Source organism: Zea mays, chromosome 8 (genome assembly GCF_902167145.1).
Source record: "Zea mays cultivar B73 chromosome 8, Zm-B73-REFERENCE-NAM-5.0, whole genome shotgun sequence".
Classification (NCBI taxonomy): domain Eukaryota; kingdom Viridiplantae; phylum Streptophyta; class Magnoliopsida; order Poales; family Poaceae; genus Zea; species Zea mays.
The window spans coordinates 76241288-76257618 of NC_050103.1; positions in this window are offsets into that span (position 1 = coordinate 76241288).

Below are 16331 nucleotides of genomic sequence, written 5' to 3' on the forward strand. Positions count from 1 at the left end.
CCCGGTGGTGAGTTGACATATGCAAGGGTTAAGTGCTACATATGTCATGTGATTAGAAATCCTCAGCTGAGTATAATCGATTCGGATCGCCGTACCTTCGCGGTTATGAAGACTTGGTCACTGCCCTATACGTAGAAATCTAGTAAAGATGAAGGGTTGTTAAGAAATTGGCTAGTGCGGGTCAAGTGTTTGAACTAGGGTAGAAAGAACTCTAGTTGCAGGTAATTTTACTTAACTTGACAAATAAAACTGGATTTTTAAGGATCCACTTTTAGTAAGCATTTCTGCAAACAGAGTCATTGATTATTGATAAGCCTTATGTTGGGGGCCTTCGGCTTCCGAAGGTCCTCAAAAACATGATTTGACAATGTTTTTCAAGTGAAATATGTGAACAGGTATCTTCAGAATCGGGTTATGAGTATACAAGAGTATGGTCAGGATGAAGCTTGAGTGAGACGGAAGGCGATTATGACGAAGGATAAGATGATCACGAAGCTATGCGCAGAAAAGCTTCGGCATGACAGCAGAAAAGGGGAACCGACTTAAAGAGGAAAAGGCAAATTAGACCCCGAAGAATTACTATAGAGTTATTGATAAATGTAAAGGGCATTAATGTAATTCTACACGGGCTGCGTCCCTTGCCTATAAATAGATGAACAGTACTCCCATACTGTTCAGGCTGACTTGGCATTCGCTTTTCGCATCACGTCTGTACCTTTATTTTCCGTCAATCCGAAGGTACTTTTATAATTTGTTGTTCGGAATATGATAATGAAAATAAAAATAAGTTGATGATAATATCTATATCATTCTTTGTATTCCGTATATGAATTCTTCCTGATCATCTATCGAGCTTACGAAGGTTTCTTCCTTCATAACCTTTGTCCGGAATTCATTATATCCGAAGGGATATAATATCTTGAAGGACGAAGGACTTTTATATTTAACACTTTTTATGTTTCCTTGTTCTTAATTATTAGCTTTTGAGAACAAGTCCCCAACACCTTACCTTGACTCCCTTAAAGCCAGCATATCCTTGAGAGTCTTTTACTTTGTCGGGTAAGTCTTGCGAAAGTACACTTCATACTCAGGGCTTTGTCCCATGTTGTTTTAGGTGAGGAAGTGACAAATTTTTGTTGCTTCTGTTCAAAGGTGGTACCCAAAGACGAGCACCAAGACTAGAGCTGCGGGAGGGAAGGCCCTCCGTTAAAAACTTTTTACTATCTATTTGGGGAGGAGTTTTTGCCTCCCATGGTTTGTAATAATAATACTCTGCACTCGTATATTATGTTCTGGTTTGTAAATATTTAACTCTGTCTTACTTTCCAATAAAAGTAAGTTATTATAACTGCTTCCGCACTTCCGCATCTCCGATGATTTGTAATGTCTGCGTGACGGGTAAAACGCTCTTGGGAAGGTAAGGAATTCAGATACCGAGCTTGTCAAGTGATCAAGTGCACCTGCAGGGTTGTCTGAGGTCCGTAGGACAAGGACAACTGTAGGTGGGCCTAATGACTTAGGAGGTTCCGTCACACCGTGGGTCAGTCCCCCGGTGCGGTCGTGCGTGGCGCGGTTCCGCCTGTCGTCACGGGCCTACGTCACATGTTGTCGTGCGTAGGCATACACCTGGTATGGTGCACTTGTTGCGTCTTTTGTGGGTATGCGGGTCATGAAAGGGAAATGTGCCCTCGGGCCATTTCTATATTGTTTTGGTGATTAAGTGTCCAACACATATTCTCTAAGTGTTAAATTGTGCCAAAGATTGAAGAAGTGCAAATCATGTAACAAGGTGCGTTTCTAGACTTAGTACATTGATTTGGGTACTAATGTATTGTGTCTAAGTGCTAGAAACAGGAGAAAATAGATTGGGAAAGAGTTGGCTATGTTCAGCCAACTGCTGCTCGGTCTGGGTGCATCGGACAGTGTCCGGTGCGCCAGACGAGTCCAAGGTGAACCGGCCGCTCTTGGGACTCGACGGCGGCGTACGGCTATAATTCACCGGACTGTCCAGTGGTGCACCGGACTGTCCGGTGAGTCGTCCGCGGCGAAGTCGTCGCTCTCGGGAAAAGTTCAACGGCGTACGACTAAAATTCACCGGACTGTCCGGTGGTGCACCGGACTATCCGGTGAGCCAACGGTCGCCAGCGCAACGGTCAGCCGTGCAATACGCGGGCGACGTGTGGCCCGCGCCAACGGTCGGTTGGGGGCACCGGATTGTCCGGTGTGCACCGGACAGTGTCCGGTTCGCCAACCAGCCCAGAGTTGCAACGGTCGGCTGCGCCAAATTAGGAAGGAGATCCGCATCGGACATGCTACAGTGACTGTCCGGTGGTGCACCGGACTGTCCGGTGCGCCACCCGACAGAAGGCAAGAATTGCCTTCCTTGTTGGTCTCCAACGGCTCCTAGCTGCCTTGGGGCTATAAAAGGGACCCCTCGGCACATGGAGGAGTCACTAAGCAATTCTAAGTCTCCACACTCCGTCTCCACGCACTTGATCGATCGTGTTAGTGATTTGAGCTCTGTTCTAGCTGTGAACTCTTTGTGCTTCATTTGAGCTCAAGTCTTGGCTTGTGTGCGTGTGTGTGTTGCTCCCAACCTTACTCTTGTGTTTTCATTGTGATCTTTTGTTGTAAGGGCGAGAGGCTCCAACTTGTGGAGATTCCTCGCAAACGGGAAAAGATATAAGCAAGAAAAGTCGTGGTATTAAAGTTGATCTTTGGATCACTTGAAAGGGCTTGAGTGCAACCCTCGTCTATTGGGATGCCACAACGTGGAGGTAGGCAAGTGTTATACCCTATTCACCCCCCCCCCTCTAGGTGCTCTCAATTGGTATCAGAGTCGTTCTCTTCACGTAAGGGACTAATCGCCCGAAGAGATGGATCCTAAGGGAAAGGGGATGGTGGTCAATGACAAGGAAAATGAGTCCTTCTTCAACGAGCCTAGAGATGACAAGCCCACTGACTCTAGCTCGAGTCACAAAAAGAAGGACGGGAAGAAGAAGAGGCGCATCAAGAAGATCGTGTACTACGACAGCGACGAATCTTCTTCTTCACCAAGAGACGACGACGACGAGAAAAAGAAACTTGTTAATTCAAATTATTCATTTGATTATTCTCGTATTTCTTTTAACTCCAATGCTCATTTTCTTTCAATTCCTCTTGGTAAACCTCCACACTTTGATGGAGAGGACTACTCTTTTTGGAGTCACAAAATGCGTAGTCATATATTCTCTCTCCATCCTAGTATTTGGGAGATAGTCTAAAATGGAATGCAATTTGATAGTACGGATAACTGAAAGGGAACTAGGCTTACACCGATTTCCTAATTGTTTTTGGTGGTTGAATTGCCCAACACAAATAATTGGACTAACTAGTTTGCTCTAGTCTATAAGTTCTACAGGTGCCAAAGGTTCACAATAAGCCAATAAAAAGACCAAGAAAAGGGTTCAAACAAGAGAGCAAAAGACAACCCGAAAGGCACACTGGTCTGGCGCACCGGACTGTCCGGTGTGCCACCGGACAGTGTCTGGTGCACCAGGGCACTCGAGGCTGAACTCTTCACCTTCGGGAAATTCAGAGGGCGCTCCGCTATAATTCACTAGACTGTCCGGTGAGTCACCGGACAGTGTTCAGTGCACACTGGACTGTCCGGTGTGCCAGCGGAGCAACGGCTACTTCGCACGCAACGGTCGACTGCAACCGCATTCAATGCGCTACAGTGCGCGCAGAAGTCAGAGCACGTGTAGTTGGCGCACCAGACAGTCTATAGGACCTGTCCGGTGCACCACCGGACAGCCCAGAGGCTCCACAAGTCAGAGCTCCAACGGTCGAACCCCAACGGTCTGCTGACGTGGCTGGCGCACCGGACTGTCTGGTGCGCCATGCGACAGCACACTTCCAACGGCCATCTTTTGGTGGTTGGGGCTATAAATACCCCAACCACCCCACATTCAATGGCATCCAAGTTTCCACTCTTCTACACCTTACAAGAGCTAGCATTCAATACAAGACACACCAAAGAGATCAAATCCTCTCCCAACTCCACACAAAGCTTTAGTGATTAGAGAGAGTGATTTGTCGTGTTCATTTGAGCTCTTGCGCTTGGATCGCTTCTTTTCTTTCTCATTCTTCTTGTGATCAAACTCAATTGTAACCGAGGCAAGAGACACCAATTGTGTGGTGGTCCTTGCGGGAACTTTGTGTTCCGTTTGATTGAGAAGAGAAGCTCACTCGGTCTAGGTGACCGTTTGAGAGAGGGAAAGGGTTGAAAGAGACCCGGTCTTTGTGACCACCTCAACGGGGAGTAGGTTTGCAAGAACCGAACCTCGGTAAAACAAATCATCGTGGCTCGCTCTTTATTCGCTCACGATTTGTTTTGTGCCCTCTCTCTCGGACTCGTTTATATTTCTAACGCTAACCCGGCTTGTAGTTGTGCTTAAGTTTGTAAATTTCAGATTTGCCCTATTCACCCCCCCTCTAGGCGACTTTCAATTGGTATCAGAACCCGGTGCTTCATTAGAGCCTAACCGCTCGAAATGATGTCGGGAACATCCGCCAAGAGGGATCTCGGGACCGGCGACAAGTCTGCAAGCTCGGGAAGAACACACTCAAGGGAGTCTGCCCACAAGCACAAGGAGGAATCCTCTTCCTCCATCAAGTCCCATCGGATGGGTGACAAGAAGAAGAAGATGAGAAAGGTGGTCTACTACGAGACCGACTCTTCGTCACCCTCCACCTCCGGCTCGGAATCGGCCTCCACCATTTCAAAGCGCCATGAGCGCAAGAAGTATAGTAAGATGCCCCTTCGCTATCCTCGCATTTCTAGACGCACTCCATTACTCTCTGTTCCATTAGGCAAACCACCTATGTTTGAAGGTGAAGATTATTCAATGTGGAGTGATAAAATGAGGTATCACCTAACCTCACTCCACAAAAGCATATGGGATATTGTTGAGTATGGAGTGCAGGTACCAAAGAAGGGAGACAAGGATTATGACTCGGAGGAGGTCGAACAAATCCAACACTTCAACTCCCAAGCCACAACTATACTCCTCGCCTCTCTAAGTCGAGAAGAGTATAATAAGGTGCAAGGGTTGAAGAGCGCAAAGGAAATTTGGGACGTGCTAAAGACCGCGCACGAAGGAGACGAGGTGACCAAGATCACCAAGCGGGAGACGATCGAGGGGGAGCTCGGTCGCTTTCGACTTCGCCAAGGGGAGGAGCCACAAGATATGTACAACCGGCTCAAGACCTTGGTGAACCAAGTGCGCAACCTCGGGAGCAAAAAATGGGATGACCACGAAATGGTTAAGGTTATTCTTAGATCACTTGTTTTCCTTAACCCTACTCAAGTTCAATTAATTCGTGGCAATCCTAGATATACACTAATGACTCTCGAGGAAGTAATAGGGAATTTTGTGAGCTTTGAGTTGATGATCAAAGGCTCAAAGAAAATTGTCGAGCTAGATGGCCCCTCCACGTCCGAAGCACAACCGGTCGCATTCAAGGCGACGGAGGAGAAGAAGGAGGAATCTACATCAAGTAGAACACCCATCGACACCTCCAAGCTCGACAACAAGGAAATGGCGCTCATCATCAAGAGCTTCCGCCAAATCCTCAAACAAAGGAGAGGGAAGGATTACAAGCCCCGCTCCAAGAAAGTATGCTACAAGTGTGGTAAGCCCGGTCATTTCATTGCTAAATGTCCATTATCTAGTGATAGTGACAGGGGCGATGACAAGAAGGGGAGAAGAAAGGAGAAGAAGAGGTATTACAAGAAGAAGGGCGGTGATGCCCATGTTTGCCGGGAATGGGACTCCGACGAGAGCTCCACCGACTCCTCCGACGACGAGGACGCCGCAAACATCGCCGTCACCAAGGGTCTTCTCTTCCCCAACGTCGGCCACAAGTGCCTCATGGCAAAGGACGGCAAAAGGAAGAAGGTAAAATCAAGATCCTCCACTAAATATGAAACCTCTAGTGATGAGGATAATGCTAGTGATGAGGAGGATAACTTGCGCACCCTTTTTGCCAACCTTAACATGCAACAAAAAGAAAAATTAAATGAATTAATTAGTGCTATTCATGAGAAGGATGATCTCTTGGATACCCAAGAGGACTTCCTTATTAAAGAAAACAAGAAGCATGTTAAGGTTAAGAATGCTTACGCTCTAGAAGTAGAAAAATGTGAAAAACTATCTAGTGAGCTAAGCACTTGTCATGATGTTATTACCAACCTTGGAAATGAGAATGCTAATTTAATTGCTAAAGTTGATTCAAATGTTTGTGATGTTTCAATTCCAAATCTTAGAAATGATAATGTTGATTTGCTTGCTAAGATTGAAGAATTAAATATCTCTCTTGCTAGCCTTAGAAATGAAAATGAAAAATTGATTGCTAAGGCTAAAGATTTTGATGTTTGCAATGTTACTATTTCTAACCTTAGAAGTGAAAATGATATATTACATGCTAAGGTTGTAGAACTAAAATCTTGCAAACCCTCTACATCTACCGTTGAGCATACTTCCATTTGCACTAGATGTAGAGACATTAATGTTGATACTATCCATGATCATCTAGCTTTAATTAAGAAACAAAATGATCACATAGCTCAACTTAATGCTAAAATTAATGAGCATGACTTAGAAAATGAAAAGTTTAAATTTGCTAGAAGCATGCTCTATAGTGGGAGACGCCCTAGCATCAAGGATGGCATTGGCTTCCAAAAGGGGGACAATGTCAAACTTAATGCCCCTCCTAAAAGATTGTCTAATTTTGTAAAGGGCAAGGCTCCCATGCCTCAGGATAACAAGGGTTACATTTTGTACCCTGCCGATTATCCCGAGAGCAAAATTAGGAGAATTCACTCTAGAAAGTCTCACTCTGGCCCTAATCATGTTTTTATGTATAAGGGTGAGACATCTAGGTCTAGGCAATCAACCTATGCAAAATTGCCTAAGAAGAAAACTCCTATTGCATCAAATGATTCTAACATTCCATTTAAAACCTTTGATGCATCTTATGTTTTAACTAACAAATCCGGCAAGGTAGTTGCCAAATATGTTGGGGGCAAACACAAGGGATCAAAGACTTGTGTTTGGGTACCCAAAGTTCTTGTATCTAATGTCAAAGGACCCAAAACCATTTGGGTACCTAAAATCAAGAACTAAACTTGTTTTGTAGGTTTATGCATCCGGGGGCTCAAGTTGGATCATCGATAGCGGGTGCACAAACCACATGATAGGGCAGAAGAAGATGTTCTCCTCCTACGAGAAAAACCAAGATCCCCAACGAGCCATCACATTCAGGGATGGAAATCAAGGTTTGGTCAAAGGATTGGGTAAAATTGCTATATCTCCTGACCACTCAATTTCCAATGTTTTTCTTGTAGATTCTTTAGATTACAATTTGCTTTATGTATCTCAATTATGCAAAATGGGCTACGACTGTCTTTTCATAGATGTAGGTGTTATTGTCTTTAGAAGGAATGATGATTCAATAGCATTTAAGGGAGTGTTAGAGGGTCAGCTATACCTAGTAGATTTTGATAGAGCTGAACTCGACACTTGCTTAATTGCTAAGACTAACATGGGTTGGCTCTGGCATCGCCGACTAGCACATGTTGGAATGAAGAATCTTCACAAAGTTCTAAAGGGAGAACACATTTTGGGACTAACAAATGTTCATTTTGAGAAAGACAGGATTTGTAGCGCATGTCAGGCAGGGAAGCAAGTTGGTGTTCATCATCCACACAAGAACATCATGACGACTGACAGGCCACTCGAGCTCCTACACATGGATCTATTTGGCCCGATAGCTTACATAAGCATCGGCGGGAGTAAGTACTGTCTAGTTATTGTGGATGATTATTCTCGCTTCACTTGGGTGTTCTTTTTGCAGGAAAAATCTCATACCCAAGAAACCTTAAAGGGATTCTTGAGACGGGCTCAAAATGAGTTCGGCTTAAGGATCAAGAAAATTAGAAGCGATAACGGGACGGAGTTCAAGAACTCTCAAATTGAAGGCTTCCTTGAGGAGGAGGGCATCAAGCATGAGTTCTCTTCTCCCTACACACCGCAACAAAATGGTGTAGTGGAGAGGAAGAATAGAACTCTATTGGACATGGCAAGGACCATGCTTGATGAGTACAAGACTTCGGATCGGTTTTGGGCCGAGGCAGTCAACACCGCCTGCTACGCCATCAACTGGTTGTATCTACACCGAATCCTCAAGAAGACATCATACGAACTCCTAACCGGTAAAAAGCCCAATATTTCATATTTTAGAGTCTTTGGTAGCAAATGCTTTATTCTTGTTAGAAGAGGTAGAAAATCTAAATTTGCTCCTAAGACTATAGAAGGCTTTTTACTAGGATATGATTCAAACACAAGGGCATATAGAGTCTTTAACAAGTCCTTAGGGCTAGTTGAAGTTTCCTGTGATGTTGTGTTTGATGAGACTAACGGCTCTCAAGTAGAGCAAGTTGATCTTGATGAGATAGGTGATGAAGAGGCTCCGTGCGTCGCGCTAAGGAACATGTCCATTGGGGATGTGTGTCCTAAGGAATCCGAAGAGCCACCACATGCACAAGATCAACCATCTTCCTCCACACAAGCATCTCCACCAACTCAAGATGTGGATGGGGCTCAAAATGATGAAGGAGAAGATCAAGATGTTGAGCCACCTCAAGAGGAGAGCAATGATCAAGGGGGAGATGCCCATGATCAAGATGAGGAAGATGAACAAGTTCCAAGACCGCCACACCCAAGAGTCCACCAAGCAATCCAACGAGATCACCCCGTCGATACCATCCTCGGCGACATCCATAAGGGGGTAACCACTAGATCTCGTGTTGCACATTTTTGTGAGCATTACTCTTTTGTTTCCTCTATTGAGCCACACAGGGTAGAGGAAGCACTTCAAGATTCGGATTGGGTGGTGGCGATGCAAGAGGAGCTCAACAACTTCACTAGAAATGAGGTATGGCATTTAGTTCCACGTCCTAATCAAAATGTTGTAGGAACCAAGTGGGTCTTCCGCAACAAGCAAGATGAGCATGGTGTGGTGACAAGGAACAAAGCCCGACTTGTGGCCAAGGGATACTCACAAGTCGAAGGTTTGGATTTCGGTGAAACCTATGCACCCGTAGCTAGGCTTGAATCAATTCGCATATTACTTGCCTACGCTACTTACCATGGCTTTAAGCTTTACCAAATGGACGTGAAAAGTGCCTTCCTCAATGGACCAATCAAGGAAGAGGTCTATGTTGAGCAACCTCCCGGCTTTGAAGATAGTGAGTACCCTAACCATGTTTATAAACTCTCTAAGGCGCTTTATGGGCTCAAGAAAGCCCCAAGAGCATGATATGAATGCCTAAGAGATTTCCTTATCACTAATGACTTCAAAGTCGGAAAGGCCGATCCTACTTTATTTACTAAAACTCTTGGCAATGATTTGTTTGTATGCCAAATTTATGTTGATGATATCATATTTGGGTCTACTAACGAATCTACATGTGAAGAATTTAGTAGGATCATGACACAAAAATTCGAGATGCCAATGATGGGGGAGTTGAAGTACTTCTTGGGATTTCAAGTGAAGCAACTCCAAGAAGGCACCTTCATTAGCCAAACGAAGTATATTCAAGACATTCTAAACAAGTTTGGGATGAAGGATGCCAAACCCATCAAGACACCCATGCGAACCAATGGGCATCTCGACCTCGACACGGGAGGTAAATCCGTAGATCAAAAGGTATACCGGTCGATGATAGGTTCTTTACTCTATTTATGTGCTTCACGACCGGACATTATGCTTTCCGTATGCATGTGTGCAAGATTCCAAGCCGACCCTAAGGAAGCTCACCTTACGGCCGTAAAACGAATCTTGAGATATTTAGTTCATACTCCTAAGTTTGGGCTTTAGTATCCTAGGGGATCCACATTTGATTTAATTGGTTATTCGGATGCCGATTGGGCGGGGTGTAAGATTAATAGAAAGAGCACATCAGGGACTTGCCAGTTCTTGGGAAGATCCTTGGTGTCTTGGGCTTCAAAGAAGCAAAATTCTGTAGCTCTTTCTACCGCCGAAGCCGAGTATATTGCCGCAGACCATTGTTGCGCGCAATTACTTTGGATGAGGCAAACCCTTAGGGACTACGGTTACAAATTAACCAAAGTTCCTCTTCTATGTGATAATGAGAGTGCAATCCGCATGGCGGATAATCCCGTTGAGCATAGCCGCACTAAATACATAGCCATTCGGTATCATTTCTTAAGGGATCACCAACAAAAGGGAGATATCGAGATTGCATATATTAACACTAAGGAACAATTAGCCGATATCTTTACCAAGCCACTAGATGAACAAACCTTTAACAAACTTAGGCATGAGCTAAATATTCTTGATTCTAGGAACTTCTTTTGATGTTTTGCACACATAGCTCATTCATATACCTTTGATCATATCTCTTTTATATGCTATGACTAATGTGTTTTCAAGTGAATTTCAAAACAAGTCATAGGTGTATTGAAAGGGAATTGGAGTCTTCGGCGAAGACAAAGGCTTCCACTCCACTCCATAACTCATCCTTCGCCGTCGCTCCAAGCAACTCTCCGTCTTTGGTATAATCTTCACTCATGTTTTATTTGCCAAAAGGGAGAAAGTAGTTAAGAGGGCTTATATTTCACTCAAAGTATCCGTTTTTGGTGATTCATGCCAAAGGGGGAGAAAGTATTAGCCCAAAGCAAAAGGACGCACCACCACCAATTTAAAAAAATTTAAAAGGTCTTGAAATGATGAATTTTTCAATCGGTATCTTATTTTCTCAATTGGTATCTTATTTTCGAGAAAATAGCACCTTCAAAAATTGGTATCTTAAAACCCTCTTGAATACTAAGAGGAGGAATTTATTGAGGGGGAGTTTTGTTTAAGTCAAAGGAAAAGCATTTGAAATAGGGGGAGAAAATTTCAAATCTTGAAAATGCTTCTCAAAATCTTATTTATTTACCTTTGACTATTTGCAAAAGAACTTTGAAAAGAATTTACAAAAGAATTTGCAAAAACAAAACATGTGGTGCAAGCGTGGTCCAAAATGTTAAAAATAAAGAAACAATCCATGCATATCTTATGAGTATTTATATTGGCTGAATTCTAAGTAATCTTTGCACTTACAATTATGCAAACTAGTTCAATTATGCACTTCTATACTTGCTTTGGTTTGTGTTGGCATCAATCACCAAAAAGGGGGAGATTGAAAGGGAACTAGGCTTACACCGATTTCCTAATTGTTTTTGGTGGTTGAATTGCCCAACACAAATAATTGGACTAACTAGTTTGCTCTAGTCTATAAGTTCTACAGGTGCCAAAGGTTCACAATAAGCCAATAAAAAGACCAAGAAAAGGGTTCAAACAAGATAGCAAAAGACAACCCGAAAGGCACACTGGTCTGGCGCACCGGACTGTCCGATGTGCCACCGGACAGTGTCCGGTCACCAGGGCACTCGAGGCTGAACTCTTCACCTTCGGGAAATTCAGAGTGCGCTCCACTATAATTCACCGGACTGTCCGGTGTGCCAGTAGAGCAACGACTACTTCGCGCGCAACGGTCGACTGCAACCGCATTCAATGCACTACAGTGCGCGCAGAAGTCAGAGCACACGCAGTTGGCGCACCGGACAGTCTACAGGACCTGTCCGGTGCACCACCGGACAACCCAGAGGCCCCACAAGTTAGAGCTCCAACGGTCGAACCCCAACGGTCTACTGATGTGGCTGGCGCGCACCGGACTGTCCGGTGCGCCATGCGACAGCACACTTCCAACGGCCATCTTTTGGTGGTTGGGGCTATAAATACCCCAACCACCCCACATTCAATGGCATCCAAGTTTCCACTCTTCTACACCTTACAAGAGCTAGCATTCAATACAAGACACACCAAAGAGATCAAATCCTCTCCCAACTCCACACAAAGCTTTAGTGGTTAGAGAGAGTGATTTGTCGTGTTCATTTGAGCTCTTGCGCTTGGATTGCTTCTTTTCTTTCTCATTCTTCTTGTGATCAAACTCAATTGTAACCGAGGCAAGAGACACCAATTGTGTGGTGGTCCTTGTGAGAACTTTGTGTTCCGTTTGATTGAGAAGAGAAGCTCACTCGGTCTAGGTGACCGTTTGAGAGAGGGAAAGGGTTGAAAGAGACCCGGTCTTGTGACCACCTCAACGGGGAGTAGGTTTGCAAGAACCGAACCTCGGTAAAACAAATCATCGTGTCTCGCTCTTTATTCGCTCATGATTTGTTTTGCGCCCTCTCTCTCTCGGACTCGTTTATATTTCTAACGCTAACCCGGCTTGTAGTTGTGCTTAAGTTTGTAAATTTCATATTCGCCCTATTCACCCCCCTCTAGGCGACTTTCAATAACCCTGTGTTTAGTAACGAGCAAATCCATAAAAATGCACAAGCTACCACTATTTTGCTAGCATCTTTGTGCAGGGATGAGTACAACAAGGTGAGCGGCTTGGACAACGCCAAGCAGATCTGGGACACCCTCAAAATGTCACATGAGGGAAAGGACGCCACCATGATCACCAAAATGGAGTTGGTGGAAGGCGAGCTGGGAAGGTTCGCTATGATCAGGGGAGAGGAGCCAACACAGACATACAACATGCTCAAGACCCTGGTCAACAAGATTAGGGGCTATGGGAGCACGAGATGGACGGACCACGACGTCGTCCGACTTATGCTCAGGTCTTTTACCGTTATCAACCCTCATCTTGTGAACCTCATCCGTGAAAATCCCAGGTACACAAAGATGACGCCCGAGGAGATACTCGGAAAGTTTGTGAGCGGGCGCATGATGGTAAAAGAAGCCCGATATGTAGACGACGCGCTTAATGGCCCATTACCCGTCTACGATCCTCAACCCATTGCTCTCAAAGCAACAAGTAGCAGGGAGGCGCTACCAAGCAAGGTGGCACAAGTTGAGGCGGCCGAGCTAAACGAAGATGAGATGGCTCTCATCATCAAGCGCTTCAAGACCGCGCTAAAAGGACAAAAGGAGTATCCCAACAAGAGCAAAGCAAAGGGAAAGTGCTCCTGCTTCAAATGTGGTAAGACAGGTCATTTTATTGCTCAATGTCCCGATAATGAAAATGACCAGGTTGAAGAAAGAAATGGGAAGAAGGAGAAGAAGAAAAGCTATAGGAAGGCTAAAGGCGAGGCGCATCTTGGCAAGGAATGGGACTCAGACTGCTTGTCATCCGACTCCGATGATGAAGGACTGGCAGCCTCGGCCTTCAACAAATCTTCTCTCTTCCCCAACGAACGCCACACTTGCCTCATGGCAAAGGAGAAAAAGGTAAGCGTTCGAGAAACCCCTAAGTATACTACTTCAAGCGATGATGATTCTAGTGATGATGAAGTAGATTATTCTAGCTTATTCAAAGGCTTAGATAGAGCAAATGTAGAAAAGATCAATGAATTGATTGATGCTTTAAATGAAAAAGATAGACTACTAGAGAGGCAAGAGGACATTTTGTATGAGGAACATGACAAATTTGTTAGTGTTCAAAAGTCTCTTGCCTTAGAAATTAAGAGGAATGAATTACTATCTTCTGAGTTATCTACTTGCAATGAATCTATCTCTAGTTTAAAGACTTTGAATGATGATTTAAGTGCTAAGCTAGAAGTAGCAAATAGATCAAGTTCATGTGTTGAACATGTTATTTGCAATAGATGCAAGGATTTTGATATCAATGCTTGTGATGAACATCTTGCTTCTATTGCTAAATTAAATGATGAGGTGGCAAGTCTTAATGCTCAACTTAAGACTTGCAAGGTTGATTTTGCTAAACTAAAATTTTCTAGGGATGCCTACACTATTGGTAAACACCCCTCAATTAAGGATGGACTTGGCTTTCGAAAGGAAGTCAAGAACTTAACAAGCCAAAGGGCTCCCATTTCCAACAAGGAGAAAGGGAAGGCCCCTATGGCTAGTAGCGTTCAAAAGAATCATGCTTTCATGTATAATAGGAAAATTGTTAGTCATAATAGGAGATATGATTATGATGCTTATGATTCACATGCTATGTTCGCTTCAAGTTCTAATAGTAGGCCTAGGAGAAATTTTGTGTCTCATGCTCCTAAGAAAATGTGTAATAAACCTACTACTGTCTTTCATGCTTGCAACACTAAGTTTGTGCTTTCATGTAAAAATGAAAAGGTGGTTCCTAAAAAATTGGGACCCAAATGCAAAGGAGACAAGGCTTGCATTTGGGTACCAAAAGCTATTGTAACTAACCTTGTAGGACCCAACAAGAGTTGGGTACCTAAAACCCAAGCGTAAATTGTATTGCAGGTCTATGCATCCGGGGGCTCAAGCTGGATTATCGACAGCGGATGCACAAACCACATGACGGGGGAGAAGAAGATGTTCACCTCCTACGTCAAGAACAAGGATTCCCAGGATACGATTATCTTTGGAGATGGGAACCAAGGCAAGGTCAAAGGCTTGGGCAAGATAGCCATCACAAATGAGCACTCTATTTCTAATGTATTTTTAGTAGAGTCACTAGGCTATAATCTCCTGTCTGTTAGTCAATTGTGCCACATGGGCTATAATTGTTTGTTTACAAATGTTGATGTATCTGTCTTTAGAAGGAATGATGGTTCATTAGCGTTTAAAGGTGTACTAGATGGCAAACTCTACTTAGTTGATTTTTCGAAAGAGGAGGCTGATCTATATGCATGCTTAATCGCTAAGACTAGTATGGGCTGGCTGTGGCATCGCCGTCTAGCACATGTTGGGATGAAGAACCTTCACAAACTTCTAAAGGGAGAGCATGTGTTAGGACTAACCAATGTCTGCTTCGAAAAAGATAGACCTTGTGCAGCTTGTCAAGCAGGGAAACAGGTGGGAAGCACTCATAACAACAAGAATGTATGACTACATCAAGACCATTGGAGCTTCTCCATATGGACCTCTTCGGACCCGTCGCTTACCTTAGCATTGGGGGAAGTAAGTATGGTCTTATTATTGTTGATGATTTTTCCCGCTTCACTTGGGTGTTCTTTTTGCAGGATAAATCAAAAACCCAAGGGACCCTTAAGCGCTTTCTAAGGCGGGCTCAAAATGAATTTGAGCTCAAGGTGAAAAAGATTAAAAGCGACAACGGGTCCGAGTTCAAGAATCTACAGGTGGAGGAGTACCTTGAGGAGGAAGGCATCAAGCACGAGTTCTCCGCTCCCTACACACCATAGCAAAATGGTGTGGTAGAGAGGAAGAACATGACGCTTATCGACATGGCAAGGACGATGCTTGGAGAGTTCAAGACGCCTGAGCGATTTTGGTCAGAAGCTGTGAACACAGCTTGCCACGCCATAAACTGGCTCTACCTTCATCGCCTCCTCAAGAAGACCTCGTATGAACTTCTTGCCGGTAACAAACCCAACGTATCATACTTTCGTGTATTTGGGAGCAAATGTTACATTCTAGTGAAGAAAGGTAGAAATTCTAAATTTGCTCCCAAAGCTGTAGAACGGTTTTTACTAGGTTATGACTCAAATAAAAAAGCGTATAAAGTCTTCAACAAATCATCGGGTTTGGTTGAAGTATCTAGCGACGTTGTATTTGATGAGACTAATGGCTCTCCAAGAGAGCAAATTGATCTTGATGATATAGATGAAGATGATGTTCCGACGGCCGCAATAAGCACCATGGCGATTGGAGATGTGCGACCACAGGAACAACAAGAGCAAGACCAACCTTCTTCCTCAATGATGGTGCACCCCCCAACTCAAGAAGATGAACATGTTCATCAAGAAGAGGCATGTGATCAAGGGGGAGCACAAGAAGAACAAGTTATGGAGGAAGAATCACAACCAACCCCTCCAACTCAAGTCCGAGCGACGATCCAACGAAATCACCCCGTTGATCAGATATTGGGTGACATAAGCAAGGGAGTAACTACTCGCTCAAGATTAGCTAACTTTTGTGAGCATTACTCGTTTGTCTCTTCTTTTGAGCCTTTCAGGGTAGAAGAGGCCTTGCAAGATCCGGACTGGGTGTTGGCCATCCAGGAAGAACTCAACAACTTCAAGCGAAATGAAGTTTGGAGCCTGGTGCCACGTCCAAAGCAAAACGTTGTAGGAACCAAGTGGGTGTTCCGCAACAAGCAAGACGAGCATGAGGTGGTGACAAGAAACAAGGCTCGACTTGTGGCAAAAGGTTATGCCCAAGTCGCAGGTTTGGATTTTGAGGAGACTTTTGCTCCTGTGGCTAGGCTAGACTCTATTCGCATTTTGTTAGCCTATGCCACTCACCATTCCTTCAGGTTGTTT